Source organism: Chlorocebus sabaeus, chromosome 22, assembly GCF_047675955.1.
Source record: "Chlorocebus sabaeus isolate Y175 chromosome 22, mChlSab1.0.hap1, whole genome shotgun sequence".
NCBI classification, from domain to species: domain Eukaryota; kingdom Metazoa; phylum Chordata; class Mammalia; order Primates; family Cercopithecidae; genus Chlorocebus; species Chlorocebus sabaeus.
The window spans coordinates 89482387-89492040 of NC_132925.1; positions in this window are offsets into that span (position 1 = coordinate 89482387).

Consider the following 9654-nt stretch of genomic DNA (forward strand, 5'->3'; position numbering starts at 1 on the left):
TAGTTAACTGTGAGTTTCACTGCTTCAGTGGCCACCGTGCCAGGGGTGGCCTGGCTGCAGTGGCTCAGTCTCAGACTTGACTCAGATCCAGGCAGCACTTTCACTTGGGCAGGGACATGGTGTTTCCTTCACCCCACTCTGGCAGGCAAGTCTCGGCCCAAGCACATAGCAGGTGTCAATAACCAGCTTCTGAATCAGCTGTGAACCCAGAAAATCTGAGAAAGGTCTCAGTTAACTTAGAAAGTTTATTTTGCCGAGGTTGAGGACTTGCCGGTGACACAGCCTCAGGAAGTACTGACGACAAAGTGCCCAGGGCAGTTGGGGCACAGCTTGGCTTTATACATTTTAGGGAGACATGAGACATTAATCATTATGTAAGAAGCACATTAGTTCCAGAAAGAAAGGGGGAGACTGCTCAAATCAAGGCTCCCAGGCTCAAAGCACTGGGGGCTTCCAGGTCACAGATAGGTGAGAGACAGATGGTTGCATTCTTTTGAGTTTCTGGTAAGTCTTTCCAAAGGAGGCAATCAGAATATGCATCTATCTCTGTGAGCAAAAGGATGACCTTAATAGAATGGGAGGCAGATTTGCCCTGAGCAGTTCCTAGCTTGAAGAGGCCCAGGATACTTTCCTTTCACATTTACCCCATTTTCTTTTTAAAAATCTTTTGGAGAAAGCATTTTGCAAGAAAATGAGTATCTGGTCTCAGGTTTCATCTGATCTCTCATTGCTAGATAGGTAGGTCCTGAAAGCTCATTTTTAGCAGGTTGTAAAGTCTCATGCAGTGAAGAGAAAAATAGGGAGGAGGAAGGGAGAAAAAAAAACAGCAAAAGAACAATCCAAGGCCTGGCGGGGTGGGTCATGCCTGTAATCCCAGCAATTTGGGAGGCCAAGGCGGGCAGATCACCTGCGGTCGGCGGTTCGAGAACAGCATGACCAACATGGAGAAACTCCATCTCTACTGAAAATACAAAAAACTAGCAGGGCATGGTGGCTCATGCCTGTAATCCCAGCTACTCGGGAGGCTGAGACAGGAGAATCACTTGAACCCAGGAAGTGGAGGTTGCAGCGAGCTGAGATCCTGCCATTGCACTCCACCCTGGGCAACAAGAGTGAAACTCTGTCTCCAAAAAAAAAATCCTGGAAAAATATAGGCCACGTTACTCTGTAGTCCATACACTGGTAGGCAGGTATGAAAGTGGCTTATGTATGTAAACAGGTTACTGTTACTTTCTTCTTTTTTTTTTTTTTTTTTTTGAGACGGAGTCTTGCTCTGTCACCCAGGCTGGAGTGCAGTGGCCGGATCTCAGCTCACTGTAAGCTCCGCTTCCCGGGTCTACGCCATTCTCCTGCCTCAGCCTCCCGAGTAGCTGGGACTACAGGCGCCCACCACCTCGCCCGGCTAGTTTTTTGTATTTTTTTAGTAGAGACGGGGTTTCGCCGTGTTAGTCAGGCTGGTCTCGATCTCCTGACCTTGTGATCCGCCCGTCTCGGCCTCCCAAAGTGCTGGGATTACAGGCTTGAGCCACCGCGCCTGGCCTACTGTTACTTTCTTCTGAAGTGTAAGTTGTCTGGCTTTAGTTCACATGCTCTTAAGAAACCACAGCTAGGGCCGGGTGCGGTGGCTTACGCCTGTACTCCCAGCACTTTGGGAGGCCGAGGCGGCCGGATCACAAGGTCAGGAGTTCAAGACCAGCCTGGTCAATATGGTGAAACCCATCTCTACTAAAAATACAAAAATTAGCCAGGCATGGTAGCAAACGCCTGTAGTCCCAGCTACTTGGGAGGCTGAGGCAGGAGAATCGCTTGAACCTAGGAGGCGTAGGTTGCAGTGAGCTGAGATTGCGCCACTGCACTCCAGCCTGGGTGACAAAGGGAGACTCCACCTCAAAAAAAAAAAAAAAAAAGAAACCACAGCTTAGTTTTCAGTGACTCCAAATTAGGAAAATGAAAAAAAAAAAGAAAAAAATTGAAAACTTTATTTTAAAGACTTGTAGCCAAGAAAAATTCAGTCCAAACTGTAGAAAATCATAAAAATTGGAAACAAAAAAAAAACAGTTAAGACTAGAATCTAACAACAGGTGTACATTCATTTTGAAACATAATTTTATTCTCTCCAATTTCCCATTTTACTAAAGACAAATCATGATATGACTTGTTTGCTTATTATACTTGGCCTAAATATTTGTATACAGTGCAGCAAGAATAATTTATTTTGTTCCATAAGCGGAATCTCAGATAAGACTTTTTAAAGCCCTGCCCAGCCATGGATTTGTGCCATCAAATACCCATGAGTTGGGTGGAATTTCCTGTCCTTTCAAGTTGCAACGTAAACAGATATACCTGGGGCCTCTGTGCCTGTCAGAAAGTGACATCCTTTTTTTTTTTTCTTTTTTTTTTTAGATGGAGATTCACTCTTGTTGCCCAGGCTGGAGTGCAATGGTGCAATCTCGGCTCACTGCAACCTCCGCCTCCAGGGTTCAAGCTATTCTACTGCCTCAGCCTCCCGAGTACCTGAGATTATAGGCACCCACTACCACGCCCAGATAATTTTTTGTATTTTTAGTAGAGATGGGGTTTCACCATGTTGGCCAGGCTAGTCTTGAACTCCTGACCTCAGGTGATCTGCCCGCTTTGGCCTCCCAAAGTGCTGGGATTACAAGCATGAGCCACCGCTCCCGGCCCCAGAAAGTGACATTCTTTACTTACTAGAGGTAAGAAACCCTGTACAGGGACTGTGTACACAAAATAGGAGGCCAGTTTTCCCAAGGGCTTTATTGGCTCCGTAAGTTAAGTTTGATTCCTTAAATGAAAGCACACCATTCCAGTCAAAGTCTTGGTCAAATAACAGATTCCTCCAACTGTGTCCTGTTACAAATGAAAACAGATTCTTTTTTTTTTTTTTTTTTTTTTTTTTTTTTGAGGTGGAATCTTGCTTTGTTGCCCAGGCTGGAGTGCAATGGTGCGATCTCAGCTTACTGCAACCTCCGCTTCCCAGGTTCAAGCAATTCTCCTGCCTCAGCCTTCCGAGTAGCTGAGATTACAGGCATGTGCCACCATGCCCAGCTAATTTTTGTGTTTTTAGTAGAGATGGGGTTTTGCCATGTTGGCCAGGCTGGTCTCGAACTACCAACCTCAGGTGATTCACCCACCTTGGCCTCTGAAAGTGCTGGGATTACAGGAATAAGCCACCATGCCAGGTGAAAACAGATTCTTATTGCAGTTATTTAAATAACTGTATTGCCGTAAGTTAAGAATACTCACAGATAGTTTCCAAATTCTGGAGAAGTCAGGTAGAGAAACAAATACGCTCCAAATTTTGTTCATAGGAGTATACTAAATTGTTAAAAGCTGTCGGCCGGGCACGGTGGCTCACGCCTGTAATCCCAGCACTTTGGGATGCCGAGGCGGGCAGATCACGAGGTCAGGAGTTCGAGAACATCCTGAACAACATGCTGAAACGCTGTCTCTACTAAAAATTTAAAAATTAGCCAGGTGTAGTAGCGTGCACCTGTAATCCCAGCTACTCGGGAGGCTGGGGCAGGAGAATCGCTTGAACCCGGGAGCCAGAGGTTGCAGTGAGCCGAGATCATGCCATTGCACTCCAGCCTGAGCAACAGAGTGAGACTTCATCTAAAACAAAATTAGGCCAGGCGCGGTGGCTCATGCCTGTAATCCCCACACTTTGGGAGGCCGAGGCAGGCAGATCACAAGGTCGGATCACAAGGTCAGGAGATCGAGACCATCCTGGCTTACATGGTGAAACCCTGTCTCTACTAAAAATACAAAAAAAATTAGCCAGGCATAGTGGTGGGGACCTGTAGTCCCAGCTACACGGGAGGCTGAGGCAGGAGAATGGTGTGAACCCGGGAGGTGGAGCTTGCAGTGAGCCGAGATTGTGCCACTGCACTCCAGCCTGGGCTACAGTGCGAGACTCCATCTCAAATAAATAAATAAAATAGGCTGGGGGCGGTGGCTCACACCTGTAATCCCAGCACTTTGGGAGGTCAAGGTGGGCAGATCATGAGGTCAGGAGATTGAGACCATCCTGGCTAACAGAGTGAAACCCCTCTACTAAAAGTACAAAAAATTAGCCAGGCTTGGTGGCAGACACCTGTAGTCCCAGCTACTCAGGAGACTGAGGCAGAAGAATGGCATGAACCCAGGAGGCAGAGCTTGCAGTGAGCTGAGATCATGCCACTGCACTCCAGCCTGGACGACACAGCAAGACTCCATCTCAAAAAAAACCCATAAATAAATAAAATAAAAATTTAAAAATTGGCCAGGCGCAGTGACTCACACCTGTAATCCCAGCACTGTGTGAGGCCGAGGTGGGTGGATCACGAGGTCAGGAGATCGAGACCATCCTGGCTAACATGGTGAAACCCCATCTCTACTAAAAATACAAAAAAATTAGCCAGGCGTGGTGGCAGGCACCTGTAGTCCCAGCTACTTGGGAGGCTGAGGCAGGAGAATGGCGTAAACCTGGGAGGCGGAGCTTGCAGTGAGCTGAGATCTGGCCACTGCACTCCAGCCTGGGTGACAGAGCGAGACTCTGTCTCAAAAAAAAATGTTTTTGGGTTTTTTGTGACTTACAGTGACTGTTCATGACATGGTTGGCCTTTCCTATTTGTTCTGAACATCCCTCCTTCTTTCTTATTTTATTATTTTATTTATTTATTTTTTTGAGACCAAGTCTCGCTCTGTCACCCAGGCTGGAGTGCAGTGGCATGATCTCAGCTCACTGCAACCTCTGCCTCCCAGGTTCAAGTTATTCTCCTGCCTCAGCCTCCTGAGTAGCTAGGATTACAGGCACACGCCACCATGCCTGGCTAATTTTTGTATTTTTAGTAGAGACAGGGTTTCGCCATGCTGGCCAGGTTAGTTTCAAACTCCTGACCTCAAATGATCCTCCCGCCTTGGTCTCCCAAAGTGCTAGGATTATAGGTGTGAGCCACTGCGCCCGGCTTATTTTTTTTTCTAGCAGAATCTTGCTCTGTCACCCAGGCTAGAGGACAGTAGCACAATCTCAGCTCACTGCAACCTTCGCCTTCCGAGTTTAAGTGATTCGCCTGCCTCAGCCTCCTGAATAGCTGGGATTACAGGTGTGGGCCACCATGCCTGGATAATTTTTGTTTTTGTTGTTGTTGTTGTTGTTTTTGAGATGGAGTCTTGCTCTGTCACCAAGGCTGGAGTGCAGTAGTGTGATCTCAGCTCACTGCAACCCCTGCCTCCCAGGTTGAAGCAATTCTCCTGCCTCAGCCTCCTGAGTAGCTGGGATTACAGGCACCTGCCACCACGCCGTGCTAATTTTTGTTATTTTTAGTAGAGATAGGTTTCACTATGTTGGCCAAGTTGGTCTCAAACTCCCCACTTCAGGTGACCCACCCACCTCGGCCTCCCATAGTGTTGGGATTACTGGTGTGAGCCACCGCTCCCAGCCAAAAAAAATTTTTTTAATCTTTTTTTTTTTTTTTTTTGAGATGGAGTCTCGCTCTGTCACCCAGGCTGGAGTGCAGTGGCCAGATCTCAGCTCACTGCAAGCTCCGCCTCCCAGGTTTACGCCATTCTCCTGCCTCAGCCTCCCGAGTAGCTGGGACTACAGGCACCCGCCAACTCGCCCGGCTAGTTTTTTGTATTTTTTAGTAGAGACGGGGTTTCACCGTGTTAGCCAGGATCGTCTCAATCTCCTAGACCTTGTGATTCGCCCGTCTCGGCCTCCCAAAGTGCTGGGATTACAGGCTTGAGCCACCGTGCCCGGCCTTTTTTAATCTTTTCTTTTGAGACAGAGTCTTGCTCTGTCACCCAGGCTGGAGTGCAGTGGTGTGATCTCAGCTCACTGCAAGCTCCGCCTCCCGGGTTCACGCCATTCTCCTGCGTCAGCCTCCCTAGTAGCTGGGATTACAGGTGCCTGCCACCACGCCCAGCTAATTTTTGTATTTTTAGTAGAGATGGGGTTTCACCGTGTTAGCCAAGATGGTCTCGATCTCCTGACCTCATGATCCACCCACCTCAGCCTCCCAAAGTGCTGGGATTACAGGCATGAGCCACCGCGCCTGGCCTTTTTTTAAATCTTATTACCATATTACAGCTAGAACAAAATGCTGCTAAATTAACAATGATCACACAAAGTATATGATTTCTTTTTTTTTTTTTTTTTGAGACAGAGTCTCACTCTGTCACCCAGGCTGGAGTGCAGTGGCCAGATCTCAGCTCACTGCAAGCTCTGCCTCCCGGGTTTATTTATGCCATTCTCCTGCCTCAGCCTCCCGAGTAGCTGGGACTACAGGTGCCCGCCACCACACCCAGCTAATTTTTTGTATTTTTTTGAAAATAGAGACGGGGTTTCACCATGTTAGCCAGAATGGTCTCAATCTCCTGACCTCATGATCCACCCACCTCGGCCTCCCAAAGTGCTGGGATTACAGGCGTGAGCCACCTCACCCAGCCAAAGTATACGATTTCTGAGCGCTGTAAGTGTAAGCAGAAATTAACACCAGCTGGCTGTTAAATGCTAACTTTAGTCATTTAAAGGAAATTGCAAGGCAGAATCCCAATCCAGTTTTTTACCTAGTGATGGTCTCAGGCTGTAGACTGCTCTCTACCATCCTAGAAGTAGGAAAAAAAATAATAATTTTCCCTGTTGGAAGTGAGCTTAAACTCCATAAAGGAGTTACCTGCCTTCCGTCATCATGGAAGCAGGAAAACTTGCCTTCCTTTTGGGAGCAAGTAAAACTCCAAAAAAAAAAAAAAAAAGTTGTACAGCAAAATAAACTTTAGATCTCAACCAAATTTTGAGAGATCAAGGATTCTCTGGAGGGGGTGCTCCCAGACTTCAGCAAATCGTCCTGTTGGTTTGAGCCATAAAGTTAGCTCATGCTGGTACCTAGCATAGATAGGCAATTAGTCAAAGGTCAAGGACATCTCCACTCAGAATCCATCCATAGCTACCAAATGTGAACCCAGAAAATCTGAGACAGCTCTCAGTTAATTTAGAAAGTTTATTTTGCTGAGGTTGAGGATGCATCCGAGACACAGCCTCAGGAAGTCCTGACGACACGTGCCCAAGGTGGTCCGGGCATGGCTTGGTTTTATACATTTTAGGGACATATGAGACATCTATCAATACGTAAGAAGTACATTAGCCAGGTGTTGTGGCTCATGCCTGTAATCCCAGCACTTGGGAAGCTGAGGCGGGCAGATCACAAGGTCAGGAGTTTAAGGCCAGCTTGGCCAATATGGTAAAACCCTGTCTCTACAAGAAATACAAAAATTAGCTGGATGTGGTGGCATGCACCTGTAGTCCCAGCTACTCTGGAGGCTGAGGCAGGAGAATCTCTTGAACCGAGGAGGCAGAGGTTGCAGTGAGCCAAGATCACGCCACTGCACTCCAGCCTGGTTGCAGAGCGAGACTATGTCTCAGAAAAACAAAAAAGAAGTACATGGCCGGGCGCGGTGGCTTAAGCCTGTAATCCCAGCACTTTGGGAGGCCGAGACGGGCGGATCACGAGGTCAGGAGATCAAGACGATCCTGGCTAACACAGTGAAACCCTGTCTCTACTAAAAAATACAAAAAACTAGCCAGGCGAGGTGGCGGGCGCCTGTAGTCCCAGCTACTCAGGAGGCTGAGGCAGGAGAATGGCGTGAACCCAGGAGGCGGAGCTTGCAGTGAGCTGAGATCCGGCCACTGCACTCTAGCCTGGGCGACAGAGGGAGACTCCGTCTCAAAAAAAAAAAAAAAAAGTAGTACATAAACTCTCTCCAGAGAGGTGGAGACAGCTCAAAGCAAGGCCACCCACTGGGGGCTTCCAGGTCACAGGCAGGTGAGAGATAGATGGGTGCATTATTTGGAGTTTCTGGTAAGTCTTTCCAAAAGAGGCAGTGAAGGCAATCATAATATGCATCTATGTCTGTAAGCAAAAGGATGACTTGAATAGAATGGAAGGCAGATTTGCTGAGTGGTTCCCAGCTTGAAGGGGCCCAAGATATTTCCCTTTCACACATGGAACAAGTGAAACCACAAATGAATGAACAAGCATGTGCTCACTGACAGCTCATACACATGGTCACACAAACACAGGGTCTCATGCTCACAAGACAGCAGGGCTCACACACACCCAGTCCCAGGCACTGGGTTCCACACTCACACCTACTTGCCACTGGAATTTGTGCAGAGGCTCAGATGGTCACTAAACAGGGCTTCACAAAGACAGTCACTGACCCAGCACATATACAAAGGGTGATGACACAGCCCTGACTTCATGAACATAGTGCCTTTCAGAAACAGGTCCCTACAACAGGGATGACTTATCCACTAAGCACAATAGACCCAAGGCCTAGGGCCACAGTAATTTCAGGGGCCCACAAAAATGTTTTTTTAATCAGAAGAATAATATAAATATAAATATATTAATAATTAATATATAATAGTGTAACCCAGACATGACCTCCTGGGCTCAAGCAATCCTCCTGCCTCAGTGTCCCAAGTAGCTGGGACTACAGGTACACACCACCATGCCCAGCTAATTTTTAATTTTTTTGTAGAGATGGGGTCTTGCTACGTTGCCTAGGCTGGTCTCGAACTCCTGGGCTCAAGCAATTCTCCCACCTCAGCCTCCCAAAATGCTAAGATTATAGCCATATCTATATATAGATAGATAGATAGATAGATATTTTGTTGTTGTTGTTGTTGTTAGACGGAGTCGCTCTCTGTCACCCAGGCTGGAATACAGTAGCACAGTGGCACGGTCTTGGCTCACTGCAACCTCTGCCTCCCGGGTTCAAGCGATTCCCCTGCCTCAGCCTCCCAAGTAGCTGGGATTACAGGCGCCTGCCACCACGCCCAGCTAATTTTTTGTATTTTTTTTTTTTTTTTTTTTTTTTTTTGAGACAGAGTCTCGCTTTGTCACCCAGACTGGAGTGCAGTGGCCGGATCTCAGCTCACTGCAAGCTCCGCCTCCCGGGTTTACGCCGTTCTCCTGCCTCAGCCTCCCGAGTAGCTGGGACTACAGGCGCCCGCCACCTCACCCGGCTAGGTTTTTGTATTTTTTAGTAGAGACGGGGTTTCACCGTGTTAGCCAGGATGGTCTCGATCTCCTGACCTTGTGATCCGCCCGTCTCGGCCTCCCAAAGTGATTTTTTGTATTTTTAGTAGAGGCGGGGTTTCACCGTGTTAGCCAGGATGGTCTCAATCTCCTGACCTCGTGAGTGATCCGCTAACTCGGCCTCCCAAAGTGCTCGGATTATAGGCGTGAGCCACCGTGCCCAGCAGGCCTGGCCATATTTTTAAATATTTTTTTTAAGGAGGCAAAAGGATCCATGAAGGTAAAGTGCCTAGGGCCCATCAATGTCAGATGTAAGAACACTCCCTGAGCACAAGACATGGAGGAACCCAGTCTCCAGTGTCACAAACAGGCCTGCCCAGCAGGGTCTGCCCCCGCCCACCCCCTCCAGCCCTGGTAACATCACAACGCCCTGCCCTAGTGCTGACAGCATGGGAGGGGCCACTGCTGGCCCAGCCCCACCCCCAACCAAGATCCCTTTGCCAGGGATTACAGAGGTAGCCCTGATGCCTGGCCTGGCCTGGCTTCCCAATCCAAGGCCCGCCCCTTGGCCCGCCCCTGGCCTGGGCGGGGTGACCCCCTACAAAAGCTC